We start from the raw sequence: 7,623 nt of genomic DNA, 5'->3' as shown, positions 1-7,623 counted from the left end.
ATGGAATACTATGCAGCCATCAAAAGAAACGAAATCTTGCCATTTGCGACAACATGGATGGAACTAGAGCGTATCATGCTTAGCGAAATAAGTCAAGCAGAGAAAGACAACTATCATATGATATCCCTGATATGAGGGAGTGGTGATGCAACATGGGGGCTTAAGTGGGTAGGAGAAGAATCCATGAAACAAGATGGGATAGGGAGGGAGACAAACCATAAGTGACTCTTAATCTCACGAAATAAAATCAGAATTCTATGTGAATGATCCTGTGGGGATAGGATTATCAGGTAAGAAATGGAGTAGGGAAACAGATCAGATTTTTTCAAAGGAAAAAGAAGAAAAAGAGAGAGAGATGAAAAGATCTTGCTCTCAACTGATAGAGAGTGTTCGCCTGCCTTCCTCTGCAGGACAAAGCCTGTAGTTTTGACCCAGTCAAGTTCTGGGTAATAGATGATGCTAGCCACACCCCGGCACTTACCATCTAATCTTCTGTCTCATAGAATCCATCCAGAGAACATACCTGATGCAATAATTCGTTTGATGTTTAAGTCCAGAACAGATTTTGTTAAGTTCAAAATATCACTGAGTATTTTAAATTTAATTTGGCCCATGAGCCTCTATCTCAGATTTTTTATATCCTCTTGAGAGCTACATTGCTCTCATTTTAACATTTTATTGAGGGCTTACTATCTACTGAATCCAGCCATAGATAGTGGCTGACGTGCCCTTGCACTGAAACTTGTATCCTGGTAGACTGAGTACAGATATGTGGTCAATAATTCCGTATCGTGTACAAAGAGATGGAGTTACAGTGCTAATATCCAGTCCACATATCAGCTCTAGATATATGAAGTCTAGAGCTTCAGTTTAGGCTGCTTGAGCGTGGTGCCTACACTGACTTTTTAAGGATGAATATGAGCTAGCTTTGTGTGGAAGAGGGAAAAGCTCTTCTAGGTGGAGGGAACATTATGAATAGGTTATGGAGGGGTGTGTGTGCTTGTGGGGGAGGGGAAGGGGGAGTGTGTGTGTTGATTAAAAGCCTCTCCAAAGACTACATAGAAAAAGGAAACGGTGAGTTAATCAAGGCTTTGCGTATGAAAGGTCTTTTATACTGTATTAATGAATTTGGAATTTATCCTGAGACCATGATTTAAACATGAAGAATGTGATGTCACCTCTTCATTCAGGAGACTCTGAGGCATAGATATTTGAAGAAAACAAGACAATGCAGAAGCATAGTTCAATGAAATAATCTGGGTCATAGCTATACCTGAAGTTGAGTTTTAAAAGAGGAGGGAGGAGTTTGTGCCATCAATAATACAATTATTCTGCCATTATTGCTCATGAGGCTTATTATAAGAGGTTAAAAAAAGAAAGAAAAAAGGGGAAAAAGTGTTAAAAATACTGAATGGCAGATAAATGATAGGTTCTTGAAATGACTAAGATATTTGAGGGATTAGCCATTGGGATAGAAATGAGGATCAGGCCAGGAATATGTTGTAACCTGAACTGAGACAGATTGCCTTGGATCTACATGTAAGGAAGTGGATGAAGGTGCAGTGTGTGTGTGTGTGTGTGTGTGTGTGTGTGTGTATTTTGCTTTTCATGAACTGAGTCCTTTGAAGCTTCGGTTGACAGCTGTCTGCATAAAAGCAGCTACAAAACAACCTCTACTGTCCCTATGCTACCAGTTTGTACCTCGTGCAATATGAGACTAACACTTCCAACTTAGGTGCTAGAATTCCGTATGAAGGAAGTTTACTTTTTCTGCACCTTTTTTTTCTTACTTTGCTGCACTTAAAGGTGGTTTTCTTAGTCTATCTTTTGGCATTTCTGTTAAAACTCCAGCTCTCATTCTTAAACATGTTCCTTTGAATGTAACACAGCTCTTTTTCCTCCCTGATAACTTCAAGTTTATCCTTCTTTCTTTGGTCTTCAGTAGTGTTGCTATGCTCTACCCAGGTATTGTTTTCTTTGTATTTATCCTTCTTAGAATTTGCATAGCTCCTTGAATCAGTGACTTGATGTCTTTGATCTGATTTGGAACATTTTTTACCATTGTTTCTTTAAATATTGCATCTGTTTTCATTATCTTTTGATTAAGTGTATGTTACGGCTCTATTCTACTATAATTTTTCCTTAAACCATGCATTGAGTTTATGATTTCAGTTATTACATTTTTTAGTTCTATAATTCCTATTTCCTCATTTCTTAAAAATTCTAGTTCTCAGGTAAAACTTCCCATCTTGTCTTCTATTTTCTAAATAGTTCAATCACAGTTATTTTAAATCCTTGTCTGACCACTCCAGTATTTGTTCCCATCTGTGGGTCTGTTTCTATTGCCTTTTTTCCCCCTATTTGATTTTGATCTTTTCTTCCCATTTCCTGACATAATTGGTAATTTTTAATGAAATATCAGCCCCTGTGCCAGGTAAATTTTGGAGGCTCTGGATGAAATAAGGAAAAAGTTATATCTTTCTCCAGAGAAAATTTAATTTTCCTCTGGAAGACAGATTAGCATTTCCTAACCTTTTAAAACTATTTCCTTACTAATGAGACACTTTATTTCTTAATCACCTACCCATGAAATTTGTAATAACACATATATACTATGTATCTGTTTCTGAATGTCTGTATATCTGTACTTTTTTTACACAAAATGAGTAACTATAAAGCTTTCTCTTTTTTATTCAATACAGGACTAAATAAAAATGTTAAGAGTTGAAATTAAAAAGCTATTAACATTTAACTTTACAATTGTGTTTGCAACTTTAATATATTAAATTACAAATGCAAATTAGCAACTTATATAAATACATAATATTATCAGTAATGCAATCACATTTAAAACCATTTAAAACTAATATTTTACCACTAAAACAATTGGAAACATTAAATTAATTTCTTGAAATTATTTTTAGTGAATTTAATTTTAACCTTTTGCATGAAATGAGAAAATAATCTACGTATTTGCCAGATATTTATCCAGATTCTTTGCCATTTGACATAAGCGTTGACGTTGAGCATTAGACATAATTAATGATGGTTCAATAAATTTTGTAGAATGAAATGAAATAGAAGCAATTTTTATTTGATTTTCAAAGCCCATGTCATACATAAAGCACTGATGAAACATACACAACGTGTAAAAGGTATTCATGTTTTAAGGACATGTAGGCCACCTCTTACAATGACTTTAGTATTGAACTATCAATCAAGACAAAAATCCTCCAGTTACAACCATCTATTCAATCTATTCACCGTAGGCTTATAGCACTAATCTTGCGTACATTTTATGTATCTTTTGTGAACTCAGTGTCAGTGTTGCTCCCAGGATACCCAAGAGAAAAAACCCAATGCCAGAAAATGTATAAGGGATAAGATTTTGTTGGGTAGAGTTGAGTTTTGGAAGGCAGTGAGCTAACATCTAAGATTTTTTTTCTTACCACTTAAGGATTATTTTTTACTCTATTGGGAACAATTTTACCTCCACTGAGAATGCATGGATTAGGAAGTGATATTCTTGTTCCAATAAAACATTGAGATGATAGGCACATTTTAGGGCATTGTGAGAGCCCATCTTTGGGGAGGTTTGTGCTCCTTCCTAAACTAGACACTCTTTAGAGTTCCCAACAGAAAGCCTCGGTGTGAATACTGATCTCTCTTGACTGGCCCAGAACTCTGAGTTTTGTCTCCCCATTGTCTTGAGACTATGAAAAGCTCTGTTCAGCTTTTTTTTTCTGTAACATCTTAGTTGCCATTTTGTTTTTGCCTTCTGGGTCTCTTGACTAGTGTAATTTAGGAATATTCAAATGTATCAGGATAGTTGCATATAAAGAGGGATTCATTTCTCTGCACTTCCCTCTTTTCTTCAGCCTCAACTTTCTGATGCCCTGACTGCCTTGCTAGTTCTGAACATTATTTCCCATCTCCCTATTTTCTTGAGCCTGTGAAAACTTTTGAGCTCCTACTTTCTGCTTTGACTCTCAGTCCTGCACAGCTTACAAATTGGCAGGTGCCTTGAGGGGAAAAGCAGTGAAGAAAGTTGGATTCACCTCAATGTGTTTTCCTCCTCGGGGTCTTGGATCATTAAGTTATGGCTGCAGTGGTTGCTCTCCGATCCATTCATGTATTTTGTATTTTATCCAGCTCTAATAGGTGTTCACAGTAGGAGAATTAGTCTCTTACAAGCTAGTTTATCATGGCTGGAAGCAGAAGTCTCAATCCAATGGTATGGATTAGCTGAGGTTTGATTAGCTTATGGCAGAGGAGACAGAAGAGCTCAAGGCTAGATAGACAGATGTATCAACAAAGGTTGAATGTCGAGGTGACTGTTAGAATTTGTAAGTTTACATTTTCTCAAATGATAAGCCTTAAATATTTTTCATGGGGTGGTTCATATGCTGCATTTTTGGAAAGATTTTATTTATTTATTTGACAGAGATCACAAGTAGGCAGAGAGGCAGAGAGAGAGAGGGGGAAGCAGGCTCCTTGCTGAGTAGAGAGCCCGATGTGGGGCTGGATCCCAGGACCTGGGATCAGGACTTGAGCCGGAGGCAGAGGATTTAACCCACTGAGGCACCCAGCCGCCCCCATATGCTGCATTTTAATAGAAATCAATGGGGAAGTGGAATTTATGTTAAAATGTTTTCTTTATACACACCTTTAAAAATGTATTGAACATGTGAAATGAAACTGTTTTTTTTGTCTGGTCAAAGTGATTGCACTGTTCTCATAACTGACTCTGGAAGGCTGAAGTTGTCTTGAGTGGAACACTGAGAAATCATGTGGTTATATCTGATCTCTTTTTTTCTGATAATTTAGGATTGAATACACAGCAAAACCATTCTAAATCTACCATTTATTAGTTGCTTTTCTCTTTCCCTTTATGCCTCTGGTCTAATTCTCTGTCAGCAGTCATAAATGGAAGGTTTCTTTTATTTTAGTTGTACCCATCTCTTTCCACAGCTGACATACAACCTTGAATTGTTCCTCAAGTTGTTCCCAGATGCTATTATAAAGTTGTTTCATCTCTTTACTTCCTAATACTGTCTTTCTTTTTGCTTTTTAAAAAGCAAGTGGTAGAATGTTTTCCTGGTCACTTATAAAGGTTTAATGCCATTGCTTTCTCTTTGAGGCCCAGTTAATACCACCTAATTCCACTGGTAAAATGTAATAAAAATGTGTGTTGTTATGAAAGGCATTGAAAATAGCTTTTGCTGTTTCTTTTGTTTGTAGTTTCCTGTGAAATAAGAATCCAACTTACTTTCTTAGTGCTTTGGTACTTTCAAAGTAGCTAATGTTAATGGGTATGTCTAATTAAATGTCTTGGGAGGTTTTTTTTGTTTTTTTGTTTTTTGTTTTTTGTTTTTTGTTTTAAAAGGAGTTTTATTATTTAAATAAGGCCAGAGTTGATAGGGCTTTTCTCCGGGTTCTTTACTAAATAGGTTTAGGGTTTTTGCTCATGCATTCAATGTTATAAATTAAACAGTTCCTCTATTCTAATAGTCTCTGATCTAGTGGAATAAACACAATAACAAAGGTGTTGCTCTTGAAGTAAGGAAAACTGAAGACGTATTTGGAGAAACCAAACAAAACTATGGAAAGGAGGCAGGATGTGTATCTATTATGGCTTCTTAGACAAATTAACAAGAAATATAGGCGGTCAAGGAAAACAGCTAATTTTAATAAATGCAGAAAAGTGCTAGAGCCCTTTTGAAGCTGTATTTTCTTCTAGTTCTTGGAGAAAATGGACCAGCTTCTATCCCCATCCCTTCTGCCTGCTTGCCTCTTGGAGTATAGATTCCTGTGGGAAAATGATGAGTACCATGGACTGAGTATTTGAGTCCCCACAAAATTTAAATGTTGAAGTCCTAATCCCCAGTGTGATAATATTTGGAGGCAAGACCTTTGGGAAGTATTGAGGTCATTTGGGTGGTGCCCTCATGACTGGGATCAGTGCCCTTTCAAGAAGTAACACGAGGGAGATGAAATCTTTCTTGACCATGTGAGGAAAGGGCAAGAAGACAGCCATTTGCAAACTAAGATTTGAATGCTCATCAGACTCCAGATCTCCCAGTCCCTTGATCTTGGACTTTCCAGCCTCCAGAACTCTGAGAAACAAATGTTTGTTATTTAAGTCACCCATTCTGTGGTATTCCTTGTATTTACCAGAGATGCCTAAGAATGTGAAGGATAGCCTCACAGACAGGGAAAGATCAAAACATGAAAAAGAAACCGTTGGCTCCCAGAGGTTGTTGTTTACAGGATCCTTCTGAGGTGTCTGGAGGTAAAATGGACTGGATCACCCCTCTCGTGAATCACAATCTTATTAAAAGCGTTTTTTGTTTGTTTGTTTGTTTGAAGAAGGTAGGTGTGTGTGCAGAGGAGATACTGGTAAAAATTGGATCTAATTCCTCGTCCACAGAGATTTTACAGCTCTTACCATTGCATTCCTTTGCTGTATCTCTCTGAGCACCCACTCAGATGGTGAAACAGAAGGGCTGAGTTTGAACCTCAAGGAACAGCAACTTTTACAGAATTCTGTAATAATGTGAGAGAAACACGGAAAAAAACCCACTTATTCCTACTTTTTCTACTTTAATGATAATAGACGATCTAAGTTGCCACACATGTAAAAAGCATAGAATTTTTTAAAGTAAAAATGCTTCCAGCCATTCAGTTTAGCAGAGAGCACAAAACTTTATTTCCTAGAGTATCAGGATAATTAGAATTTCTAATTAGAATCAAAAATTTCTAAAATGGTGTAATTTGTGTCCCCTGCTTATTTAGATTACAGGTATGCTCCACTGTTGGTGTCCTCTTTGGGTGGAAAATAGAAAGTGTCACAAACTTAACTTCTATTTACTTTTATTTCCTGTGTTTCTAAGGTGGATCCCAGTATTAAACTGTAGAAATTATCCTATAGTTTTAAGATTTGGGGCACTTGGGTGGCTTAGTCAGTTAAGTGCCTGCCTTTGGCTCAGGTCATGATCCCAGGGTCCTAGAATCAAGCCCCAAATTGGGCTCCTTGCTCTGCTTCTCTCTCTCTGCTGCTCCTCCTGCTTGTGTGTTCTCCCCACCCTTTCTTTCTGCCAAATGAATAAATAAAATCTTTTAAAAATGAATAAATAGGGGCACCTGGGTGGCTCAGTGAGTTAAAAATGAATAAATAAATTTTTTAGACTTAGCGATAAACCTGAGTTTTGCTGTTTGCTTAATATGTAGCTCTCTGATATTGGCTGAAATTTCAAGGACAAAGTGTCTGATAATTATCTATATTCATTAGAGACAAAATATTTCTGAAAGACATTGGTCCTTTCAACAGCATTTTCCATTACTGTACGTGAAATGAAAGCCTCCCAAAATGTTTTTCTCTAGCACTGTATTCGCAAATAGAAGTGTTTCATGTGACATTTTTCCTTCCTTTCCCTAAGGAAGTCTCCCCTTTAGGGGCGAAATCATGCCTTTTCACTTGCCCCAGTGGTAACTTTGAAGGACTTCTATTGTAGACCATAACATTTAACGTTTGTTCTTGTTTCAGAGTCTGTTTACCACCCCGGTCGTAGGTGTTTACCACCCTGGTCCTAGGTGTATGTTCTTTGCAGCAGAGACCACGTT

This window comes from Neovison vison, chromosome 6 (genome assembly GCF_020171115.1).
Source record: "Neovison vison isolate M4711 chromosome 6, ASM_NN_V1, whole genome shotgun sequence".
Taxonomy (NCBI): Eukaryota; Metazoa; Chordata; class Mammalia; order Carnivora; family Mustelidae; genus Neogale; species Neogale vison.
Note: the sequence above shows the minus strand (reverse complement) of the source record.